The 24,313-nt window shown below is 38.1% G+C and overlaps 1 protein-coding gene across 8 annotated transcripts in view; it reads left to right on the top strand.

Moving 5' to 3' along the window:
- The window catches only part of ZMAT4 (zinc finger matrin-type 4), a 339,499-nt gene that overhangs the window by 231,591 nt on the left and 83,595 nt on the right, over positions 1-24,313 (top strand). The window lies entirely within an intron of this gene.

Here is a 24,313-nt window from a genome sequence, read left to right as displayed (position 1 = left end):
ACTTGTCCATAGGATTCACTTATGATCCTTTTTATTTCTGTAAGATAATTAGTGATGTTCTCACTTTTATTCTTGATTTTAGTGATTTGTGAGTGCTCTCTCTCTCTCTCTCTCTCTCGGGTGTCAATCTAGCTAAAGGTTTATTAATTTTGTTGATCTTTTCTATGAATCAATTTTTAGTTTTGTTGATTTTCTTTAATTTTTTCTCTATGTCAATATTTCTACTCTAATGTTTATTATTTACTCATTTACTCCCTTCTGCTTCTGAGGGGGTTATTTTGCTCTTTTTCTAGTTTCTTAAGATGGGAAGTTAGGTTATTGATTTCAGATCTTTATTATGGGTTTTTATTTTTTGATGTTGTTGCTTGTTTGTTTTTTTAGGGGGATGGGGGCAGGGGAAGAGGAAGAGAGGGAATCTTAAGCAGGCTCCATGCCCAGTGTGGAGACTGACACGAGACTCAATCTCATAATCCTAGGATCGTGACCTGACCCAAAATTAAGAGTTGGATTCTTAACTGACTGTGCCACCCAGGCACCCCTTTATCGTGTTTTTTTAATGCATGTATTTACAGCTATAAATTTCTGAGTGTTGCTTTTGCTGTATCCCATAAGTTTTGATATATTGTTTTCATTCCATTCATCTCAGTGTATATCCTGTTGTCTATTTTGATTTCTTCTTTCAGCTACTGGTTATTTGAATATGTGATTTAATTTTTATATATATTAATGAATTTCTCAAAGCTCTTTCTGTTACTGATTTCTAATTTTATTCCATGATGGTAGGAGGATATATTCAGCGTGATTTCAGTCCTTTCAAATTTATTGACACATGTTCTATGGGCCAACATATGGTCTGTGCTAGAGAAGGGTCCATTTGCCCTTGAGAAGAATAGGTATTCTGTTGTTGATGAGCTAAGTGTTCTGTAAATGTCTCTTAGGTCTACTTCATTTACTGTGTTGTTCAAGTGTTCAATTTCCTTCTTGATCTTTTGCCTAGTTGTTCTATATATATTGAAAGTGGGATATTGACATCTCCAATTATTACAGTCGAATTGTCTGTTCTTCTTAAAACTCTATCAGTTTTTGTTTCAAGTACTTTTGAGGCCTTGTTGTTAGGTGCATATATAATTGTTATATATTATTGATAGTTTATCTATGTTATTATAAAATGTTCTTCTTTATCTCTATACCATATTTAGACTGAACAAAATTGACAACTATAGCATAAAGAACAGAAATGTAAGGTTCTAACACTTTATATGAAATGATACAATATTATTTCTAAATAGAATAACAAAGTATGTGTAAAACAATCATTAGTGAAACCACAAAAAAATACAAAGAGGTATAGTTAAAAGATAATAGATATATTAAAATGATATTCTAAAAAAAAACACATGAAAGGAGAAACAAGAAAATACAAAGTACATGAGATGAATAGAAAACAAGTAGTAGGGATCCCTGGGTGGCGCAGCAGTTTGGTGCCTGCCTTTGGCCCAGGGCGCGATTCTGGAGACCCGGGATCGAATCCCACGTCGGGCTCCCGGTGCATGGAGCCTGCTTCTCCCTCTGCCTATGTCTCTGCTTCTCTCTCTCTCTCTCTCTCTCTGTGAATATCATAAATAAATAAAATTAAAAAAAAAAAAGAAAAGAAAACAAGTAGTAAAAATGGACCCCAAATCTGACCATCTTAATAGTTACATTAAATATAAATGGATCAAAAGACATTTTCAGAGTGGACAAAATCTGAGACTCAACTAAACCAGTGAAGACCTAAACAATATTGGCTTAAAATGGAGAAAACTCTTTGTGTAAATTATTCCAGAGGGGATGTTTATCTATGACAGTGTGAATAGCTCACAGAATGAAAATTATGATTCTTTGGTAAAATATGTGTTTTATCACTGCAAAATACCCTGTTTTATTTCTGTTACATTACTATGTACATATTACTCCAGATGGCTGTGATCATACAACTGTGTATACTGTACTTTATGGATGATGTAAGGGTGTTCAAAGGAAATTTTAACTTTAACATATTTTGTTTCATATGGAAACTATGCACCTCTTGAGCTGTCACTGAGCTGTACTTAGCTCACTTTCCTTGCATGAACATCTCTACCTGTACTAGAAGTCTCTTACTGCCACACTTGAAGCATCCCAATTATGTCTCAATCAGGAATTTTCTCTATACCTTTAACTTAAGGCTATTCATGGCCCATCCCCTGGGCTAAAGAGAATTCTTTTCCACAAGCAAGAATATGTCTTGACCATAAAATTTCTCTCCTATTTATTTTTTCTCCATTTGTACAGATATTTAACCAGGTAAAGACCCTTACTACAATGGAACTAAACTTCCTGTCTTTTTTTTTTTTTTAGATTTTTTTATTTATTTATTCATGAGAGACACAGAGCGAAGCAGAGACATAGGCAGAGGGTGAAGTAGGCTCCCCCAAGTGCTTGATGTGGGACTCAATCCCAGGACCCTGGGATTATGACTTGAGCCAAAGGCAGATGCTCAACCACTGAGCCAACCAGACACCCAGGGTTTTTGAGGAAAAGGCTATGGTAGTAAAGTGCCATTCTTATCACATCATATTAAGTATACATATTATCAATATGACTTATAATTGTTGATGTTAACCTTGATACCTGCCTCATGATGTTGGTCATACTGAACTCTTTGGAAGGATGTCTCTATGCACAGCTCACATTTGAGGAGTGAGGAATTATCCCCCACCTCTGTGAGAAAGGAGTATCTACATAAATTAATTAGAATTCTTCTGCATGAGAGATTTGTCTCTTTTTCTCATTTATTTATCCAATCATTTATTTATATCACTTATTTATAAACTCATGATACATTTATTTTTATACTTTTGATTATAAGCCAGTTCTACTCTATTTGTTGCTCAGATTGTTCTAGATTTTACCATTAAGGGCTCTTTTAGTTAGCTCCTGTGTCTCTTTGATGTATTCACATATTGCTGGGAATTTTATTGGATTTAATTTATTGGGATTTTTGTTTATTTGTTTGTTTTATTTTGTTTGCACTTTCTTACTTTCTGGCATAACAAGATACTTAAGGCTCATTTTTGAAATTTACTGCCCTGGTCCTAGAATCAGCATTTTCTGGAAAGTGTTCTGGCTTTATTTATTTATTTATTTATTTATTTATTTATTTATTTATTTATTTATTTTAAGAGAAAGATACTAGAAACTAAGATCTGGTGCTAGATTTCCTGCTTACTTTTATTTCTTCCATTACTCTATATAGTCAAATTCTTTCTCTCAAATGTTTTTTTTTTTTTTCTTTTTTCTTTCTCTTTTCTTTTTTTTTGCAATTTCCACTTAGGCCCTTTAGTTCATCATTCCTCTACTATAAGAGTCTCTTAAAGTGTCTCTCTCTTCAATCTATTTCCCATTTGGCAGCCAGAGGATTTTTATAAAATGCAAACCTCGTTATGCCATTATACTGCTTAAAAACCTTCATAAGCTCAGCATTGCCCTCAGGAGAAAGTTTAAACTTAATATTGTTGGAAAGGATTTTGGGATCTGGTTGCTATTTTCCTCTCCAACTTCACCTCTAAAAACTCTCAGCCTCGGTTTACACTGCATCCATACTGAAATAATTTTAGTTCCTTATAAGCCTTGCATAGTTTCATTCTGGGAACACTGCCCTTACTCCTCTTTTTTTGCCAACACACACACACACACACACACACACACACATGCACACACCCCTCTCCTCAGATAGATTCCTCCTCAACTTCAAGATCTCTCTTTAGATGATCATCTTCTAGATCTTCTAGGACACTTTCTCCTGGCGGTGCTCCCTTCCTGCATTCTCCCTCAGGGAAAACCAAGGTATTGGTTTCTTGTCACAGCCTCATCACAGTGTTTGACAGTCACCTTTTCACGTGTCTCTTCCCTCCAGACAGAAAGCTCTGTGATGGCAGGGACTTTGTACATTTGATTCATCACTGTATTAGTAACATAACCAAATGTTTAGCACTTGATATACACTAAAGAAGCATTTGTTTAGCGAATCAATAAGTGTCTCATGGGGTATTTTCTGTCAGGCTGGTCTCAGCAATATAGTAGTCGCTGATGTATTTCCAAAGATTTGTCAAGTATTAAATGTATATGAATGTTTGTAGGTAGAGTATCCCTCAGTACGTGAGACATCTTCATAATGGGAAGATGTGAACAGTTATTGCAACCAATCTATTGTTACTCATAATTTCTAGCAGAATTTCTGGCTTCCTTGTTATTCATTTCTAAATGCAAACAGAAGGCCGAGTGCAGCTTCTGGGCTGCTTGAGATCAGTTCTAATCTAGTGTGTGGGCATGTGCTTGGTTAAACAGACTGGGAAACCAGCCATGGAGAGATGAACAGGAATTCTAAAGCTGCCAAGAAATTTACACCTGCACCTCATGGCTCAGAATAGAGCCTGGTCTCAAAGGTATTACCAAACAAGTTCCAAAACTTCTACTTTCATCCTGACAGTTACACACTCTCAGACTCTCACACAAGAACAGATAAGTTTGGCATTGCTCACCCACATCCTTTTATACCCATGGAAAACTTTGGTATCTTTTAAATATTTTTTCTTTGGGAAGCTAGGACAATCACTTTGCTCTCAGGAAATATGGCTTGAATGTGAGGTTTCCAGAGCTACCCGAATGGAAATGATCTCTACTTCTGAACATATGCACAGCAATGCTCTTCCTCTAAATCTGATAGTATATTATAGACATTGCCTTCAATCCTCTCCTTTTAACTTAGATCTCCCTTAGAGGGGGAATGGAGAGAATATTAATAACCCTCCTGTAACAGATAGCTTTTCCAGGGGAGAGCCTAAAGCTGCCAAACTTTACCAGGTTTTTCACATAAAGGAGAACATGCTTGCATCCCAGGTTTGGAAGGAAAATCTTTCACCTTGGTATTAAATGGAGTTAACTGGATATGTTTGTCTTCAAAGGATATACTCTGTGTGGTTAAGTAAGGAAGATAGAACAGCAGAATACACTAAAGGGTTTGGTTTCTTTGGTCTCCTAGAAGCCATGTTGATTGTGTATATGTACTGTCCCTCTTGGCCATGCTAATTAGGATGGCTGTTTAATTTTTTCTCCTACACTTTATCTTTGATAACCTAAGATAATCATTTTATCAATACTCTATATTATTTAATGCTCATGTGTTAGAATAGTGAGCCATATAGTACAGGTATGATTTTTTTTATAGCTACTAGGGTTGTCAGATAAAATATAGGCTGGTCAGTTAAATCTGAATTTCAGATAACCAAATAGGATTTTAATATAAATATGCAAGTATGTAATATCTGGGACATCTTTACACTAAAAAATCATTTTTTGTTTACCCAAAATTCAAATTTAACCAAGTATCCTATATTTTTATTTGCTAAATTTGGTTAACTTAATGTCATGCCTACTCCTTCAGGCCAAAACATATTTAATAGTTTTAATTTCAATAAAAGAATAAAGGACTATTTTAGAAGAAGAAAATGGGTTCACCGCTATTTTACATCAGGCTTGAGCTCCCAAAATTTGCAGTCATTTTTTTAAAAAGATTTATTTATTTACTTATTTAGAAAGAGAAGGGGAGAGTACACAAGCTGGGCAGGGAGGGACAGGGGTATAGAGAGATGAGCAAACTCCACACCACTCTGAGCATGGAGCCTCATGTGGGGCTGGGTCTTTCAACACTGAGATCATGACCTGAGCTGAAATCAAGAACAAGAAGCTCAACTGACTGAACCACTCAGGTGCCCTGTGAAGTCATTTTGACAAAAAAAAAAAAAAAAAAAAAAAAAAAGAATCAAGTTGCTAACACTGCCTTTTTTTTTTTTAATAATTCATTTCGGTGCAAATTATCGGGAAGTTTAAAGTATGTACACATTTCTGAGCTTTTACTACATTCCTATTTCCCTAACAAGATTTGATAAGTAACCTAAGCCAAATAAATGTACATGATTTTCTACTTAAAGTTTGATTTCTTTTCCATTATATTGTGACATCAAAGCCTCAGCCATATCTTTTCTTTTGAAGGGGCTTTATGTCAATTTTGCCCATTACTAATCTTTGCTATACTTTTCTCAAGTAGATGATTTTGTCTGCCCCCTAGATATAAAGCTCCAGAACTATTGGAAATATTTAACACATTTACAGAATGGTTCTTATTGGGATTGAGCTAACATTAGCCATTCTCTTAAATATTTAAAAAGTTTGATTTGAAAAGTTTATGAAAAAAAAAAGAAAAGTTTATGAATTCTTAAGCAAGTCATGTGTCTTCTGCTTTGTTTTTGCTGCTGTGATATATTCTGCCTTTTTTTTTTAAGTGAATTAAGCTAACAAAAGCTTCTTTTTAAAAAAATTTTTCCAAGCAAGAACTCCCTAGAACTACCAAGAAAAGCCTTTGATATTTCTTCAAAATTACTTGGCAACATACCAAGCCAAGATATCAAAAAATGCTTTTTATGGGACACTGGGTGGCTCAGTCAGTTAAGCATTTAATTCTTGATTTTGGTTCAGGTCACGATCTCAGGGTCATGAGATTGAGCCCCAAGCGGGGCTCTGCACTCAGTGGGGAGTCTGCTTGAGACTCTGTCTCCCTCTGCCCCCTCCCCCTGTTTGCATTCTCTCTCTCTCTCTCTAAAATAAATAAATTTAAAAAATACTTTTTGTTAGTTGTTTATTAGCAGTCCCTGATTGTTCTATCTTTGTGATAAGAACCATACAAAAAAGAAGCAACTCTTAGGATAATGATTCTTCCTCCCTGCAATCAAGGTGGAGTGATTGTTGGAGGGTTTCATAACTGTGTCTCTTCACACATCACTTAATGTCTGCACAATTTGGATTCTACTGAGCCACCTTCCTAGCTTTCACATCCTCTGTAAGGTTTTCTACCAATATTAAGATAAGTACAGGAAAAGAAAAGAAGTCAGAGTAAGGGAGGGACTTATGTTAGCTTGTCATTTTTCCTTTTTGTTTTTAAAACTTCTTCTCACTTGATGGGGCACCTGGGTGACTCAGTCAGTTAAAGCATCTGACTCTTGGTTTTGGCTCAGGTCATGATTGTGTGGATCATGATTTCATGAGTCATAAGATCGAGCCCCTTGTGGAACTCTATGCTCAGCATGGAGTCTGCTTAAGATTCTCTCTCTCTGCCCATCTCCCCTCCACCAAATAAATAAATAAATCTTAAAAAAATCTCCTTCTCACTTAAGTCCTCTTCTTGATTTTTCTATTGTGTAATTATATGTCATATGTATATATGTGTGTGTGTGTGTATATATATATATATATATATATATATATATATATATATACACACACACAATGTTTGAGATAAGCATCCATCCTCAAAGCTATAAAGATTAGACCCAGACAAATAGGAACTCAGATACAGGTGATTTCATCAATGTCTGAATGTATGAATGTATGTGCATGTGTGTGTTCATGCCTTATCTCACTCTTCCCCTCCCCCTCTTTATTTTTGTAGTAAAAGTCATTTGGGAAAATCCAACTTTACTTTGATAGAGTCTTTTGTCTTTCCTTTCCACCTCTGTAGAGGGTCATTAGAAAAATCCCCCTGACCAAGAATGGTGGAAATTCTGGAGCTCAAGAATCACTGCCACAGCTGGATCCCTGAATTGGATTGGTAATCTCATGTAGATTTGATGACTCAGAGCCAGCCTGAGTGCATTAGTCCCTGCAAGACTTGGCCATCTCACAAACTATATCCATTCTCATTACCAGGGTACGATTTTTATAACCCCCATTTTCCCATCTAGATCTAAATAGTCATAGACAAGAAATAAAGTTATAGAGATTAGAAAAAGTGAATGCAGGAATTCCCTCTATAGGTGTAGCCAGCCAGTGTTTCTGGCCATGTTCCTGTCCATGGCATGAGTCCCTACTACCTCCAGGCTTTGCTTACCTTAAGAAGCAGGAGGGCCAGGCCCCAAGTCATAGGCCTGGGAGCTGCATGGCAGGAGGAGAGGCCCTATTGTCTGCCAGCATAGAGTGTGCCAGAGGAGTAGAGTGAGCTAACTACAATATGGAGTAATTATTCCATTATTATATAATGACTTAACAGTTATGTATTAGATTCGTCACAATTAGATAATAGACTGAATTCATTAAAGCATTTCTTTTGCATTTAGTATTTGTAATGTGTCTTCACTATGATTTTTTATACCTTCAAATATGAACCTTCTGCATTTGCTCAGTGCTTCCCTATTTAATAGAAATCCAAACAATATATGTATTCATTGCTGATCCTCTTGTTTATGCGAAATTTCTCCAAAACACTAGAAGTAATTTCTGAGGCCTTGGCCTCCAGACAGAGCCTGAGAAATACAAAATTGAGAGGTGGGTGAAGTCTGCCTTGTGTGCTCTCACGGAACCTCTCCTACGGTACCTCTCTTTCTGCTGCCCATGCCCCTAACCTTCTTTGCTTTGTGTCTGATGACCCATATATTCTCGTGTCAGTAAGCAGTAGCAAGTACTACAGAGCAGACGCTCAGTGGATTTCCTCCTATAAGAGGTTCTCTTTAGCCCTTCAGCTGTGCAATGAAAAACTATGTCCCATTCAATGAGTTAAAAGAGTCTATCTCCTGTTTAATGTATATAAAGAAAAGATAAATGAAAGATTTGTTGTTTTTGTTTTTGTTGGCATGAACATCTTCCTGGCACCCCCCAAACCTGCAGTGCCATGATGTATGATACTCCACACACTGACCTCCAGGAACTGGTGTACAGTGTTGTGCCAGGTTTGGGAAGGAAGGACCCCTCCATCCAACAGCAAAGTGAGTGGCTCAAGTATTCTTATAATAGCCATTCACCCAGGATGCTGTCATGGCCTGGACTGTCTCAGGGGCTTTCTGTACACAGCTTATATTGCAGCAAGTGACCCATTTAATGATTATTTTAATATATTTTTAATATATGAGGAGGATTTATGTGTCTGAAATTTAATTTTAATAATTCTCTGATTGAGTCCTTTAATCTCTCTCTCTTTCTCTTTTTGGGGAGACAAGGAGTGGTGGGTGCATAACCTTAGGGAATTGTGTGTTAACACATTTTTCAAGTCTCCTTATCCAGACCTTGAGTGATTCGGGGACTTCTATATAGAAGTCACACATTTACTGGGATTGTCAGCCTCATTGTCTTTAATTCTGATTTGGTGCTCAGCAATTCCCATGACAACTGTTGACTTTTATTGTCTCTCTAAAATTGGTTCCATTCTGAAAATAATCTGAAACTAATTTCATGTTATTCTATTTTGGTCATATTACTGTAGTGTTCCCTCCAACCCCTTCTCCGACACTTGCAATTTGGCTGAGAAATGTAGCTTCAAGACAGAGAAGACATTTCATGAGTGCTGTGCACCCTCATGGGAATTGTAGAGTTGTTGTTGTTTTTTTAATGTATTTCATTATTTTTTATATTTGCGACTCAGACTGTCGTCTTCTTTTTGGAACTTTTGAAGGAAGTTATTTTTTCAGGAATTATACATTCGAGCCTCAGCTACAGAAGCAATTACTTTTTAAGGATACCTAGTCCTCCATTTGGCAGCTCTCAGATCAGAAAAAGGTACTGTGACTCCCTCTGGAGGGAGGTGTTTGTTAAAAAGATGAAAGGTTTTCATTAAAAAACTTGGCAATTGCATCTTATGAGTTCAGTGAAATTAAAATTGATCTCAGGGCCCCAGTCTCTCATAAAAGATTCCTCAAGGCCCCAAATGTACCTGTTAGACTGTTACTTGATTGTCTGAGACACAGACTCTTCCCTGCCCATTGATCCAGTGTTAGTGGTTCCTTGTTGGTACTCGGAACTCCACTATTTAATCATGAGCTCCTCTGGGCTGTGCCACTTGTGATAGCTCTCTGTTCTCTTTTAGCTTCAGAAGCTTTAGCAGGCACAGCAAATTATCCTCCTTTTCTAAGTTGTTGTTTATTTTCCTGGAAGAATAATAGAAGGCAGTGGAAGAAATGTGAAGGCATTTAAAGCTGACCTTCTGAACACCAAAAAACCCAAATGAACAGCTATTGTAAGGCAGTTTTGATTTTGTTTGTCAGAATAAGTGGAGCAGTGGCTTAAAAAAATGATGGATACATGCAGGACTTGAGGCAACTATTTGACTTTGTGTCAGAGATGCTGGTTTTTTTCAAACTGAAAGCTTTTATGCACCATATTTCAACCCCTACTGCTCAGTGGAGTTGCTTTTTCAATTGCAATCAGTTCCGTGAGTGCAAACACGTTTCTCAAGGAGAAAAGGCAAGGGGTGTGTGTGTGTGTCTGTGTGTATGTGTGTGCATACTTAAATTTCTATTAAGGGATTTTCTTATGTCGATTAAATGAAAAAGCAATGACATATTGCAAAGTGTGTTTGAATAATCATGGGCTCTTTTGGATGTTTCCTCAATTATGGTTGCTAGAATTTGTCAGTTTTGTACCACACATCTCCCAGAAGTCAGTTAAGAAGCTTTCTCAAATGTCTGTAACCTTTAGAAAAGGGACCTAGGCCACTGGCATTGTTTCTGATCGGCAGTGATGTGGCCCCTATAATGTTTCAGAAAGTAGTCTTTCCTTGTCAAACGTTTACTAATTAGATTATACTTCATTTGACTTAATAAGCTCTCCTTTTAAAACATTGTTTTTCAGAACATATGTATAAAGGCTAGGTCTATTAGTCACCTGCTCTATAATAGCAGATATTTTCAGGAGTCTTTTCATGGCCATGACACCAAAGTTAATCACTGAAAATGCAGAGTGATTTTTTAAGGGCACAGCATTAGTAAATGATAAGACAAGGTTTCAAACCCAGGACTTTCAAGTTGAACTCCAGTGCTTTTTCTGGAATATTGCAGCTACTCTTTCAGTGGGAATTCTTTTATTTATTTTTTTTTAATTTAAAAAAATTTTTTTTAATTCATCCTGAGATTGGGAATTCCTTTAAATAGATATTTAGTGTGCCTCTGCCACCAGGGAATTTTGATTGCTTGGTCAGAGGACAGGGTATCTTAGAACATAAGTAGGCCGGGTGCTTGCTAGGCAGAGGTATGTGGAGTGTGTCTCCATGTGGTGGGGTAAAGATTTTCTTTAAAAGGAAAGAGATCACAGAGAGTAGAGGAGTTAGCAGGGAATTGTTAGGGGAAAAGAAGATACATAATGTAAGATGGAAGGAAGTAGTAATGAATTTTCCCTAGTTATTCTCACCATTTGTGTTCAGGTCCCTGAAGAAAATAATGATCAAGATTTATAGAAAATCATTTCCCAAGCCAAGTTGGTTCCTTGGCTAAGGGGGGCTCTCAGGAATCATACAAATGGAAATGTTTTGTGTGGGTTTCGGAGAGAAAATCTAAGAAGGCTATCTGTTGCTCATGTGATTTGGGGGCATTGACTTGTATGTGTTAGTAGCTAAGCAGTTTATACATAGACCACTGGGAAATTACTTACTACTCTTCCCTTTGAGAAGATCATCTACCATTTAAATGGGGACACCGAATCGAAACATATGACTGGACTCCAGAAATATCACTAGAAAACCCCTGTAAATGTATACAAATTAATATACTGCAAATGATGTACACGGTGTTGAAGGGATGTGGGTAATGGACTCATCAGAATCTGTAAGAAGCTAGATTGCAAAATAAATTACTTATTAGTAGCTTTCTATAACTGGGTGGATGGCTCCATTTGTTAGTAGCTTTTACACACAAATTAATTGTGTGAGATTATTGATGTTTGAGTTGTTTTTTGTAAAGTTATCAGAAGGTATTATGAATGCAAGCAAGGCAATTGAGCTAAAGATCACCGTGCTGAATGATTCCCCCAGAAAGGAAAACTTTACCTGAAAGCAGTGCACATTTCCTGCCCAACTCTCCACATACAGAATTGGAACTTCTAGAGCCTCTTAATTACACGTAGAATGACTGCTTGATGCATAACATTATTGCCTTGACTTACTTTTAAATTTCTGGGTGAAATTAAGGATGTGGAAATAATCTTTCTCTAGGATTGGTGTTATTAGGAGTGTTTCTAGGCTAATGAAAGATAATTTCTTAGAGGTGACAGCAAATAGAAGATATTTCTCCCCAGCTATTTAAAGGGACAAAGCTAGGGTAAACACGAGTTCACTCACACAGTTCTTAGGTGCATAGAGAAAGGACACTCTTTTGTTTGTCTAAACCTATCGAGACTTTTCCATGTACCTCTAACTGCTGTCGGCTGAAAAGAAATTAACTTTATTCAGTCCAACAGTATTTAAAAATCTTAGTTGTATCTGATATTTGAACAACCTTTAGATAACGCTCCATCTATAAGGTACTTGCTCAGACCTTTCCTTTTGCCCCGCCTACAACAAGAAATCATGCTCGCTGAATAGTTTTATAGATTTTTTTGAAAGCTATGCTATTTTCTCGCCTTCTTATTACCAATTGATAATATAAAAAGCATACCATCATAGATATAAGAAAATGTAAAAGAGAACAATATTTCACTATGGCGGGGAGAATAGTGGTTTCCAAAAGATATGTCCACCCAGAACCTTAGACCTGTGACCTTATTTGGATGAAGGGTCTTTGCAGATGTAGTTAAGGTAAGATCTCAAAATGACATTATCTAGATTAATGGGCACCAAATCCAATAATGAATGTCTTATTAGAAATAGAGAAGAAAAAATAAAAACCAGAACCACAGAGAGAAAAGCCATTTGAAGATAAGAGATAAGGAAGAGACTGGAATTGTGTATATCGGAAAACAAAGAATGCCAGGAGCCACCAGAAGCTGGAAAAGGAAAAAAAAAAAAAAAAAACTTTTTCTTAGAATCTCCAGAGCTAATGGGACTCTGTTGCCGCTTTGATTTTTGAGTTCTAGCCCCCAAAGTGGAAGAGAATAAGTTTCTGTTGTTTTAAGCCATGCAATTTGTAGTAATTTGTCACAGCAACCTTAGGAAATGAATACAGCTCGAGACTACCATTCTACTGCACCCCACCAATTGTTTGTCTCCATTCTATATTCCTCCTGTGCACACTCATTTAACATAGTAGTGTTATGGTGTAGGTTCCAGTTAAAGGGGGGAGGGAAGCTGTTACTTATTGAGCATATTCAGTGTGCCAAACAGAAGTGGGCATTTGCTGTCATGGAGCTTTCCTTTTTTGTTGAGTATGCTTTTCATCCTGTTAGTCCTAAGAATCTTCCAGGGTTAGTAGTAGTAGATTGGAATGAGGAGCAGATAATGATCTATTACAGAAAAAATGCAAAGAAAAACAATTAACATTACTCCTTTTGATATTCAAAATATGATTATGCAGTAATACAATGGCCATGGAAGCTAGGCTAATGTAAAAAATGGGAATTTTTTAAAATCTTTTTTGTTTTTCATTACCTACAAGTCCATCTCCCAAGTCTACCCTTCTGAGTATATAAGAAGTCAAGCCTGGGCAACTCAATTCAGAGTTCTCCTAGGAGTAGAAAACTGCTTCTGCCCTGATAGTGAGGCCTTTGTCAGTGACACATGCTGTTTGCCAGCAGAAGATATAGAGTAGAGAAAGAAACTTGTCAACCACTAGTCAGAAATGTGTTAAGTGAAAGTGATATTTAGTGCAGAAGAGGGCTTTCTCCATTCCATTACCATCCCATGAGCCACCCCATGTAAACCTGGTGCAGCAATATCAAAATGACCAGACATAGTGTAAGCAAACTAGGAGGCCCTGAAAATTTCACTTCTCCAAGCTTCCCTTGCTTCCTTAGTGGTATAGGTAGGTCCCAGAAATATTGGCAATCCTGGCTGGGAGCTTCCAGAAGTAGGTCCAGGATGGCTTTATAGGAAGAGCTTCTGAATAGCTAACCCAGCAGAGGTACGTGGTTTTCACAGTCAGAGTCTCAAGATGTCTCCAGTATCTGGGGGAGCTGAAGGGAGTCCAGGGAAGCCAGGAGCAGTGCTATGATCTGTCCATGCTCAGAAAGCAGCTGGACCTTGAGTTACCCCAGCTACCACTGCAAATGCTAGTGGGGAAAGAACCAAGTGGCTGAATGATGTCACCTTGAGGTCAGCATTGCTGAAGGAAACTGAGCCCAGGGACCTTCCATGACCACACAATTGCATAAGCCACAACTCTCCACATATACCCAAATGCTGCATTGAAGAGATGGTTGGGAAAGCAGAGGTGACTAAGAAGTAAAAAAGACAAAAATATGCAAGATCTCATCTTGATATCCTGACCTTAACAACATCTGCAAAGACTCTCATACCAAATAAGGTCACATTCAGGGGTCCTAGGTAGACATATCTTTTGAGGCCACTATTCAAACCACTATAGTGATGTATTATTCCCTCATATTATTTATTCTTGTGATAGTATTGTTTCTACATTATCTATTAGTAATAAAATAGCATGGATTTCAAAAAAATCAATGAAATTCTGTGCTGATTTCCCTCTTTCTCAACTTTTCCCTGCCTCTCACTCCTGAGGAAGTTCTTTGTGCCTGGCCATATTTTATACAGCAATTCTTCTATCTAAAAATGAGCTCTGTAAAGCGGGTATTCAAGATGTCAAGGATCAAATATTGCACCCCAGGAATTCACAGCCCTGTCTGCTCAATAACTAAACAGCCCTATAAATAGAATCACTGAAATTCTTGGTTCTACTTAACTAGTTGGACAAGGCAGCAAAGGTTTCCCTGTGGTCATTTAACTTGGAAAGAAGAGGTGAGCGGAAATCTAGTCCTCTCACACACACACACAATGCATCTTCAGGGCAGTGTTGACTTAAGAAGGTTACGTTAGTCTTTGTATCTGAAGCTAAAGCATTCACCTTGAACTGAAGGATCAGGTGTTATCTTCTCAAGGTTAGGGTGCCAGCTTAGACTTAGATTCAGGAACCTTTTAAGGGGTAGCTCTCCAATCAGAGCCTTGGAATTTTCATCCCCCAAATCTTGGAATGTGAAAACTTCTTGAAATGTGACTCCATTCCTCTTTCTCATTTGAGAAATAAGAGGTTTGCATTACATGGTACCATTATGCTCCTCTTATGTCAGAAAGTTTTAAAGACTATGATTTGGCTATCCCAATCTATCTCCATATGCCTCCATTCAAACAAAAAACAATGAGGGAACAGGACAGAAAAGGAAACTGAAACTATCTTGCATTATAACTAAGTGGAATTAAACAAATCACTCAAACTTTCTGCTCCATAGTATCTAATCTTTAAAATAATGGCATTGGGATGCATAATCCCTAATATGTGCCTTTCTAGCTCTAACTTTCCATTATGGCACTAATGTGATAGCCACTGGCCACATGTTGGACACTTGAAAGTAATATACATTTCTCATAATAGTTTTATGTTAATCATATGTTGGAAATGACAGCTTTTTGGATATCTGAGATAAAATAACATTATGAAAATTAATTTCACCCCAGTTTGGCTTTATTTCTTTAACTATGGCTTCTAGGAAATTTAACATACACATGTAGCTCACAATATATTTCTATTGTATAGTGCTGTTCTATAATATCTATGCAAAACAGTTTTGAGACTAAGGATCATATGTCCAGAGTTACATACAGTAATTATGTGCCATGTGTGCCTTATATTTGCATGTATATACATATAAATACCTGCACAGATACACATACATAAGACATCTTTTAAAAAACAACATGACTGTAAAACCATGTTTCATCCCCTTCCTTTGCTATCAGGCAATCTAGCATCACCAGTCTTGATCATAAACTCTCAATTTAGAAGAATAAAGGTTCTGACCTCACGCAAATTATGTATATTGTAGATTACCCTTTTAAACATCACTTTTTTGGGGGGGTGGGGGAAATAATACATGCCCTTGACAGGTTATGTATTGGTAAGGCATTAAGGAAATGAGAAAAAAATAAAATTTAAAATTAGAAAAAATCAAATTCTTAAGGATAAGAAGATGACCTCATGAACATATCCACAGATACACTCACACAACAGGCATGTGTTCCTGGTGACTGGGGGGTCGGTGATGGTATTACTGCCCTGCTCTGGCTCAGTTCTCCTTAGCACCTATGATACATATACCATTTGTAGCCCCATTTTCCTTCTATTCTCCCATCACCAATTATTCCTCATTTCCTAAGCCTATTTTCTTTCTGCTGATAATTTATCCACTCTTATGATTTAAATTCTCAGAAAAAAGTTCTCCCTTATTAAGTATCATAAGCCAGATTCATTTATCCCCTTGTTCAAGATCTTTGCACAGCCTGCTCTGGGCAGACTGTCATAAGCACCCAAGGAAATGCAAAGATAAATTAGACTCAGATCTTAACCTGTACTTACTCTTTGGGAAGTGTGTAAGGTTACAGAATGTCAATCTGTATATGCGGTGTAGTCTACTGCAGGGGTAAGCACAAGATAAATAATAAGTATCACAATGCCTGTATTTTAATGCCATGTCTCCTACTGTTTGGTTATGTGAGCTTATGCAAGTAACTTTATCTCTTTGAACCTCAATTTCTTCATCTACAAAATGGAACTGATACCAGTTATCTTCTCCATAGAATATGTATGAGGTTTAGAGAAGATAATTCACTTAAAGGAATCAGTATATATATATATATATATATATATATATATATATATATATATATATATATGCATTTGAAGTACAAATAAAAGTGCTGGGAAGTTTTTAGAACAAGAAGTACATTCTTCTGTTTGAAGAAGGAAGGAAAGCTGTGTAGAGTGTGGGATTTGGTCCAGACAAGAGAGAGTTTACCTAAATACAGGTGAGGGTGGGATATTCCAAATGACATGAGTGACATGAAACGTCCCCTATGGAACAGCCAATCATAAGAGGGTGTTGAAAATAAGATTTCTGAGAGGAAGCAGGATTAAGATTGAAAAGGAAGACTGAGAGTAAGACTTTCTCAAGTAGATATTACAAAATGTTTACGCATGATCTTCCATAGACATGCAGTCTTTTTATTTCCATTGTACGGTGTTTCTTAATAACCATATTTAGATTTGAAGTAGTATTGATTCTGTATAGTATTGATTTGTGTTGGCATTTCCCTTTGTGACTACCCCTTAGTTTCATGCTCTCTAAATTCCAAAGAACCCGGAAACAATATGGACATCTTCCTAGTTTATTAATGTCATTTCCAAATTCCTATCTCTCTGCTCTAAATTAGTAATCATGTTCCTTTGAGTCTCATGCCATCCAGCTACCAACTTATAGATTTTCTTGTCATCCCCTCCAGCACTTCCTCCGTTCCATCCAGAATTTCATGCCTGAACCAAAGCTTTCTAAACTTTAAAATAGTTTGTTAATTCTACTATAACAGTTCTCCATGTGGTCTTGTCATGTAACAGATGAGGGGTCTGAGTCCCAGCCCCACCATTTAATAGCATATGACCTTGAATAATTTATTTAACTTCTCTGAGTTTATAATAGCAATAAGCATAGTATATGCTTAATAAAGTTATTATGAAATAAGATGATGTATCTGAAATGCTTAGCACCATAGTTGATGGATAATAAGCCTTCCAAAAATTTTGCAATTCAGTGTTACAACCTTTAGTCCTTTAACCCATACATTAGCATCTTAACAAATCTTTCCTGTCTTCATTTCATTTCTTATTTAGCCTAGATGTGAACATGTCTCCTGATCTTTCTAGTATCCTCAGGTCCCTTGCCTTCTTGTATTTGCAACCCCTTAGACAGGCTATAACCTGGAGCCATCCTGTGTTCTTCACTTCCTCACCTATGATCAAGATGTTGAGACTCCAATGGGAAAAATCACCTAAGACTTGTGCCATGATAAATTAATATAGACCTTCCTTAGCTCCTAACTCAGACCTCAGTTCTTTTGTGTATCCCTATATAACATTCTTTCCCATTCCCTATAAACAGACAATTCAAGTCTGACAACTTGTCTGAAGTCTTTGCCCTCTACCACGTTTTTTCTTAGCAGGTGGCTTCCTCTGGTCCTACAGAGACAAAATTGAGAACTTCAGGAGGTAAATCCCATGGACTCCTGCCTCTTCATCTGTAGAGTTGCTTTTGCCTTCTTCCCCCATCCTCTCAAAGGATTCTTTTAGAAATAGAGCTGTATCAATTACAAAACCTTATTAACATACCTGTTTGTTAAACACAGTGCTTATTGCTATATGAAAAAAGATTCTTCTCTCACTGGATTTAAAAGTCTGAATAAGCAAGCTGAAATAATTCAAATATGAAAAAAAAAGCTTACAAAGTATTTAAATCTCACAGGTATAAGATTTTTTTTTTTATTTTTTATTTATTCATGATAGGCACACAGTGAGAGAGAGAGGCAGAGACACAGGTAGAGGGAGAAGCAGGCTCCATGCACCGGGAGCCTGACGTGGGATTCGATCCCGGATCTCCAGGATCGCGCCCTGGGCCAAAGGCAGGCGCCAAACCGCTGCGCCACCCAGGGATCCCGGTATAAGATGTTTTAATTATATTCCCTGCTTATACATAGTTGAAAAATTCTAAATGGTAGAAGAAATATAATTCAAATGATAAATTGAATTATAGTATTGTTAATAAATGTTACTGAATATTAATTTTAGGAGTGTATATGTCTTTCCAGTCCATGAAGACAGTAAAACAATGAATATTCATTCTCTCTCTCTATACACACACACACACACACACACACATATATATACTTTTGTGTATATGTATATGTGAGTGTGTATATATTTTTCTTTGTCTTTTGTTTATTTAAGCATAGAATTCTAATGCCTGACTATACTACAGCTATATCTGGTTCTGAAATGTTCTAGTGACATAATGTGGTGACACATTCTTTGTGTGCTTAATGCCCTTCAAAATCGCAGTCTCTCATAGAATATCCCACAGCAGTATTCTTTTTTTATATAATAATAAATTTATTTTTTATTGATGTTCAATTTGCCAACATACAGAATAACACCCAGTGCTCATCCCATCAAGTGACCCCCTCAATGCCCATCACCCATCCACCCCCACCCCCACCCCCCTCCCCTTCCACCACCCCCAGCTTATTTCCCAGAGTTAGGAGTCTTTATGTTCTGTCTCCCTTTCTGATATTTCCTACCCATTTCTTCTCCCTTCCCTTCTATTCCCTTTCATTATTATTTATATTCCCCAAATGAATGAGAACATATAATGTTTGTCCTTCTCCAATTGACTCATTTCACTCAGCATAATACCCTCCAGTTCCATCCACGTTGAAGCAAATGGTGGGTATTTATCATTTCTAATGGCTGAGTAATATTCCATTGTATACATAGACCACATCTTCTTTATCCATTCATCTTTCGATGGACACCAAGGCTCCTTCCACAGTTTGGCTATTGTGGACATTGCTGCTATAAACATTGGGGTGCAGGTGTCCCGGCGTTTCATTGCATCCCCACAGCAGTATTCTTGAGAGAAATACACATCTCAGGTTTATAAGGGCAAAACAAATTTCAAATATCCTGACCCATTAGTTGTTTAATCATTGATTAGCTTCATAATCATTTATTAACTATCTGCTAGACCAGGCATAGTACAGTGGAGAAGGTAGGTGCAAATGTAGATTAGAGTGATGTGATTTTATAAACTGAATTGCTCAGGAAAATTGCAAAAGGAGCAAACACTTCAGATGAGTTTATCAGGAAAAGTTTCACAGGGTCATATGACCCTCACTCTGGTTTGGAAATCTGGTTCTTCAAATGAGTAATTCCATAGTTCCTCATTCTATTCTTCTTTTACTCAAATTCCAAATCCTATGCATTGTGGCTTCTCCTATGGAAGGCTGCAGTAGTAAACAGCTCACTCCAGCCTTACCCACATCTCCTCTGTGCTTTGTAAACATCTCTTCAGTTGCCCTACTCATTGCCTGTCCATCCACCATCTCCCATTAGCACCTGCAACTTTGCCCTCTGTTCACTCAAAAGACACACAGGCATTTTCCTTCAGTTTGATGCCCAACTACACTAGCAGGATGCTGATCTGTCCTCCCAATGTGCTGGGTACAGAGCTCAATTGCAAATAAATAGATCTTTAAACAATTGGTTTACTACTCCTCACACACCCACATGGTGGACGGGAGAGTGACAAGAGATGGGACAGGTAGACAAGTTGAGAAGGCAGGATTGGCAATTAGCAAGTGAGTTTCCTCTTGGGAGGGCAGTTTTGGTCCTATAAACAGATGACTTGTATCTTCTTGGGGGATTTTTTTTCTTCAGTTTCCTTTTCGAGAACTGAGATCTCTTCTAATCTTGCTATTCCTAGAAAGCAGCTACACATATTCCAATTTTGTTAGAATCTTTGTCTTACTCAACTGTGAACATTTTTATTTCCTATTGGCTTCTGAAATACCACACTTACCTGGTTTTCCTCCTCAGTAGCTGTGCCTTCTTCAGCTCCCTGTCTTCTTCTTGCATATCTGATTCTAGAAATTGAAGTGCCCCAGGGCCCTATCTTATCAGGGACCTATCTTCTTTTCTCCATCTCTGTGTTCTCTTTTGATGCTCTTACCTGGTCCCATGACTTCTAATACTGTCTTTACAATGATGATTGACAAATTTATTTATCTCATTCTAACCTCTTCCCTGGTGTATCCCCCTGCCTGTTGTACATCTGCACTTGGTGTCTGATAAGTATTTTAAACTAAATATGTCTCAAATGAGCCAGTCGCTTCCTCACCCCCACCACTGCCAGCCCTGCTCCCCACCTTGTCGCCCTAAGTGATACCACATCCATGTAGTCACTCATCCTCAAAACCTTGATAAAAGCCATTATTGGTTCTTTTCTTTCCCTCAATTCCCATATTTTATCCACCTACAAGTCCAATTTTCTCTATTCCAAAACATAGTCTGGTCATATTTAACCTATCTATCTATCTATCTATCTATCTATCTATCTATCTATCTACCTATCACAAACACCCCAGTCTAAGCTACTTCATCCCTCCAACCACAGCCACAGGCTCCATGTTCTTCCTGCAGGACAGTCAGAATTTTATTTCTAAAGCATAGATTATATTCTTAAATACCCCTGTTAAGGCATCTCTAATGGCTTCCCATTGAAACTCAGTAAAATTATGTAAGTCCCACACGATCAGGCCCCTGCCTCCCCCTCATTCAGTCTTCTCCAGCTCCTAATTTTCTGTACACTGGATATATCAAGCCTATTCCATTTGCAGAGCTTTTGGATTTGCTGTTCCTAATTGCTTGGAATTCTGTTCCCCAGATCTCTACATCCACATGGCTGCCACCTTCTCATTATTCAGGCTGAACTCAAATGTTATTTTTTCAGAGAGATGCTTCTCGACACTCTAGGAAAGGTGGCTCCTACTCCATTATATTCTCCTGCGTTAACTGATTTCAACTTCTTCAGAGCACTCGGCAGTATCTGAAATTAACTGACATTTTCCCAAATGTTCACTATCTGTTTCTGTCTACCAGAGTATAGGCTCTTTGAGCCAGTGACTCTGTTCATGTATTCATAGCCACATCCTCAGTGCATGGCCTGTGGGATGTCCACTGTCTCTATTTGTTGATTGACTAATTGACCACAGGTTCAACCAACTCTTGCTGCTTTGCATATTCAGCAACTGGTTGAAAACATGGAAGTTACCTTCATAGGAAAGAATCTCTTTTATGTAGTCCAGTCCCATCAGTTCAGTCCCTGAGGTGGGTAAGAAGGGAATGTGTATTGAGATCTGGGAAGAGTCTAGGAGCACTTTGAAATATATTCATAGCTAATCATTTAATCAAATATCATTCAACAAATATTTCTTAAAGATCAAAGGATGGTTGGGCAATAGAGGCTGGCAACAAAGATAGGTAAATCATGATCTTTCTTATTAAGGAGTTTATCATTTGGTAAAGAGAGTGGACCATGTCTTAGTCTGCTTGGACTTCCAAAGTCTGGGTGGCTTAAGTAACAGAAGTGAATTTTTCTCACAGTTCTGGAGTCTGGAAGCCCAAGGTCAGGGTGCCACTGTGGTCAGGTTCTGGTGAGAGCTTTCTTGCTGGCTGCAGATGGCTGCATCTTGCTGTTTCCTCACACAGCCTTTCCTCAGTGAGTATGCAAGGAGAGAAAAAGAGAGATTTCTCTCTCTCTTCCTCTTACAACCAGCAATTTTATTGGATTAGGACCGTACTTTCCTGACCTCATTTAACTCTACTTACTTCCTAAAGACCCCATCTCCAAATACCACCACATTAGGCTTAGGGCCCCAACATATGAATTTGGGGGGACACAGTTCAGTCCATAGCAGACACATACACAGGTCCTTGCAGTGCACCAACAGAGGGAAACTGAGGTGCTGTGGAGCATAAGCAAGAAAAGGTAGCTCAAGCAGGGGTTAGCTGGTCCAGATGCTTCCCCTAAGGAGTCAGCATGGGCCAGTAATGAGATCCTGGCAAACTGATATTCCTCATAAGCCTCGAGTGTCTGTAGGACACAAGGGATAAGGGGCCACCAAGTCTCCCAGAAAGTGTCTCCCACTGAAGTCAACATATTGGCACCATGTTGTTTGGATGGGACAGGCAGAGACTTGGTTGTTTCTGTGGTTTATTACTACAGTGCCGAAGCTTCGAGGAAGAAGGGTCCATTATTTCATCTTAGGATTGATGTGACCTGTCAGAGGTCCCTGTGGTTTCTAGACCCATACATGTCTCATGCCCTGATATGATGAATTTCCAACAACTGAGAGAACTGTTGTTTCTTGGTTGTTGCTAGAATGTTTAATGCAGTCCTTTGTGCTCTTGGTATTTCCTGAAAGAGGAAAGATAGATCTGGGGATCTATGGGCTTAGTGATGACTACTCCATCCAGCCAGATTAAGCAAGGCCATACTGAGGCAAAATTGCCAAGTTTGCCTTCTTGATTTCTTACCTCCTCTTTTGGGTAAGATGCATATTAGCAAAAGTGAAAATAAGCAAAATAATCACACTAGGCACTTGCTGGTATTTTCTCATGCATTATCACACCCACTCTGCAAGGAAAATAGTATTCATCTTGTTTTTCAGATTCACAGAAGAATGCTTAGAGTGGTTATGGTACTTGCCAAGAGCAACCTCCAAGTCTACACTCTTGCCTCTATGCCATGTTGTCCTAGTGTCACATGCCACCCCCTGCGGCTGCCGTGAAGCCAAGTACTCAGATGACCAGTCACTAATTAAGTGATCCTTCCTCTGTCTTGTTGGCCTCCTATGCCGCCTTCCCCAGCACTCCTTCTGCTCAGTGGTTAACAGTGTTCTTATTAGGCCCCCAGCTAGACGGAAGCCTCTCTGAGGCCTCAGATGCTGTTTCTCCTGTCTTGATGTTTTAGTTGTAACAGAATCTGGCACTTAGGAGGGGGACAATACATGTTTGTCATACAAAATGTTCCTGTCATATCTTCCTTTAGAATCCATTTGAGCTGGCCTTAAAGACCCTCTTTAGCAAATAAGGCACAAAACTCTGAGAAGGAAAGGATTTGTGTAAGCTCACCTTGTGAGTGCCATTGTTTCAAGGAGAACAGATTCTTGGCCTAGGGTTCTTTCCTCTCCAGAACCCTGTGCCAGCCAAGCCAAGTATTTATCAACTGAATTTCCTGTTGTGTTTTCACAGATTGCTGATGTGCAGTTTGCACATGTTGTTAAATCCTTTGAAATATTGTTACTAAATTTATGATAACTGTTATTAAGTAAATGGAAGTAGGATTTCTATTTTTACTAAAAGTAAGTGAAAGTTTCAATATTTATAGTGCCCTTTAAGTAAATTCAATGACCCTATAATAGGTGTGTTAGCTCTAACACAAGTGGTATAGGAAAACAATGGGTAAGCTTTATTTTTTTTTTTTAAGATTTTATTTATTTATTCACGAGAGAGAGAGAGAGGCAGAGACACAGGCAGAGGGAGAAGCAGGCTCCATGCAGGGAGCCTGATGTGGGGACTCGATCCCGGGACTCCAGGATCACTCCGTGGGCTGAAGGCAGGCGCTAAACCACTGAGCCACCCAGGGATCCTCAATGGGTAAGCTTTAAAAATATGGTTTGACCTGCCTTGAACGATTCATGGATAGCATGAAAGAATCATTAGAAGAATTAAATCTTCGACCCTGTGTGACACTTAGAGATCTGGTCCCAGTCATTCATTTTACAGAGGGGAATATCCAAAGAGGAGACGTTCAATGTTATCTGATTCCTCATCCCATTTTCCAGTGACCTTGAAAACCAAGGCCTCTAGACCACTTCCGGATCTGATATAAAACATGCCTGAGGGTGAGGCCCAAGGACTCAATGCCATCA

Source organism: Canis lupus, chromosome 15 (assembly GCF_048164855.1).
Source record: "Canis lupus baileyi chromosome 15, mCanLup2.hap1, whole genome shotgun sequence".
Taxonomy (NCBI): Eukaryota; Metazoa; Chordata; class Mammalia; order Carnivora; family Canidae; genus Canis; species Canis lupus.
The sequence above is the reverse complement of the archived record's forward strand: the minus strand, read 5'-3'. Positions and strand labels throughout refer to the sequence as shown.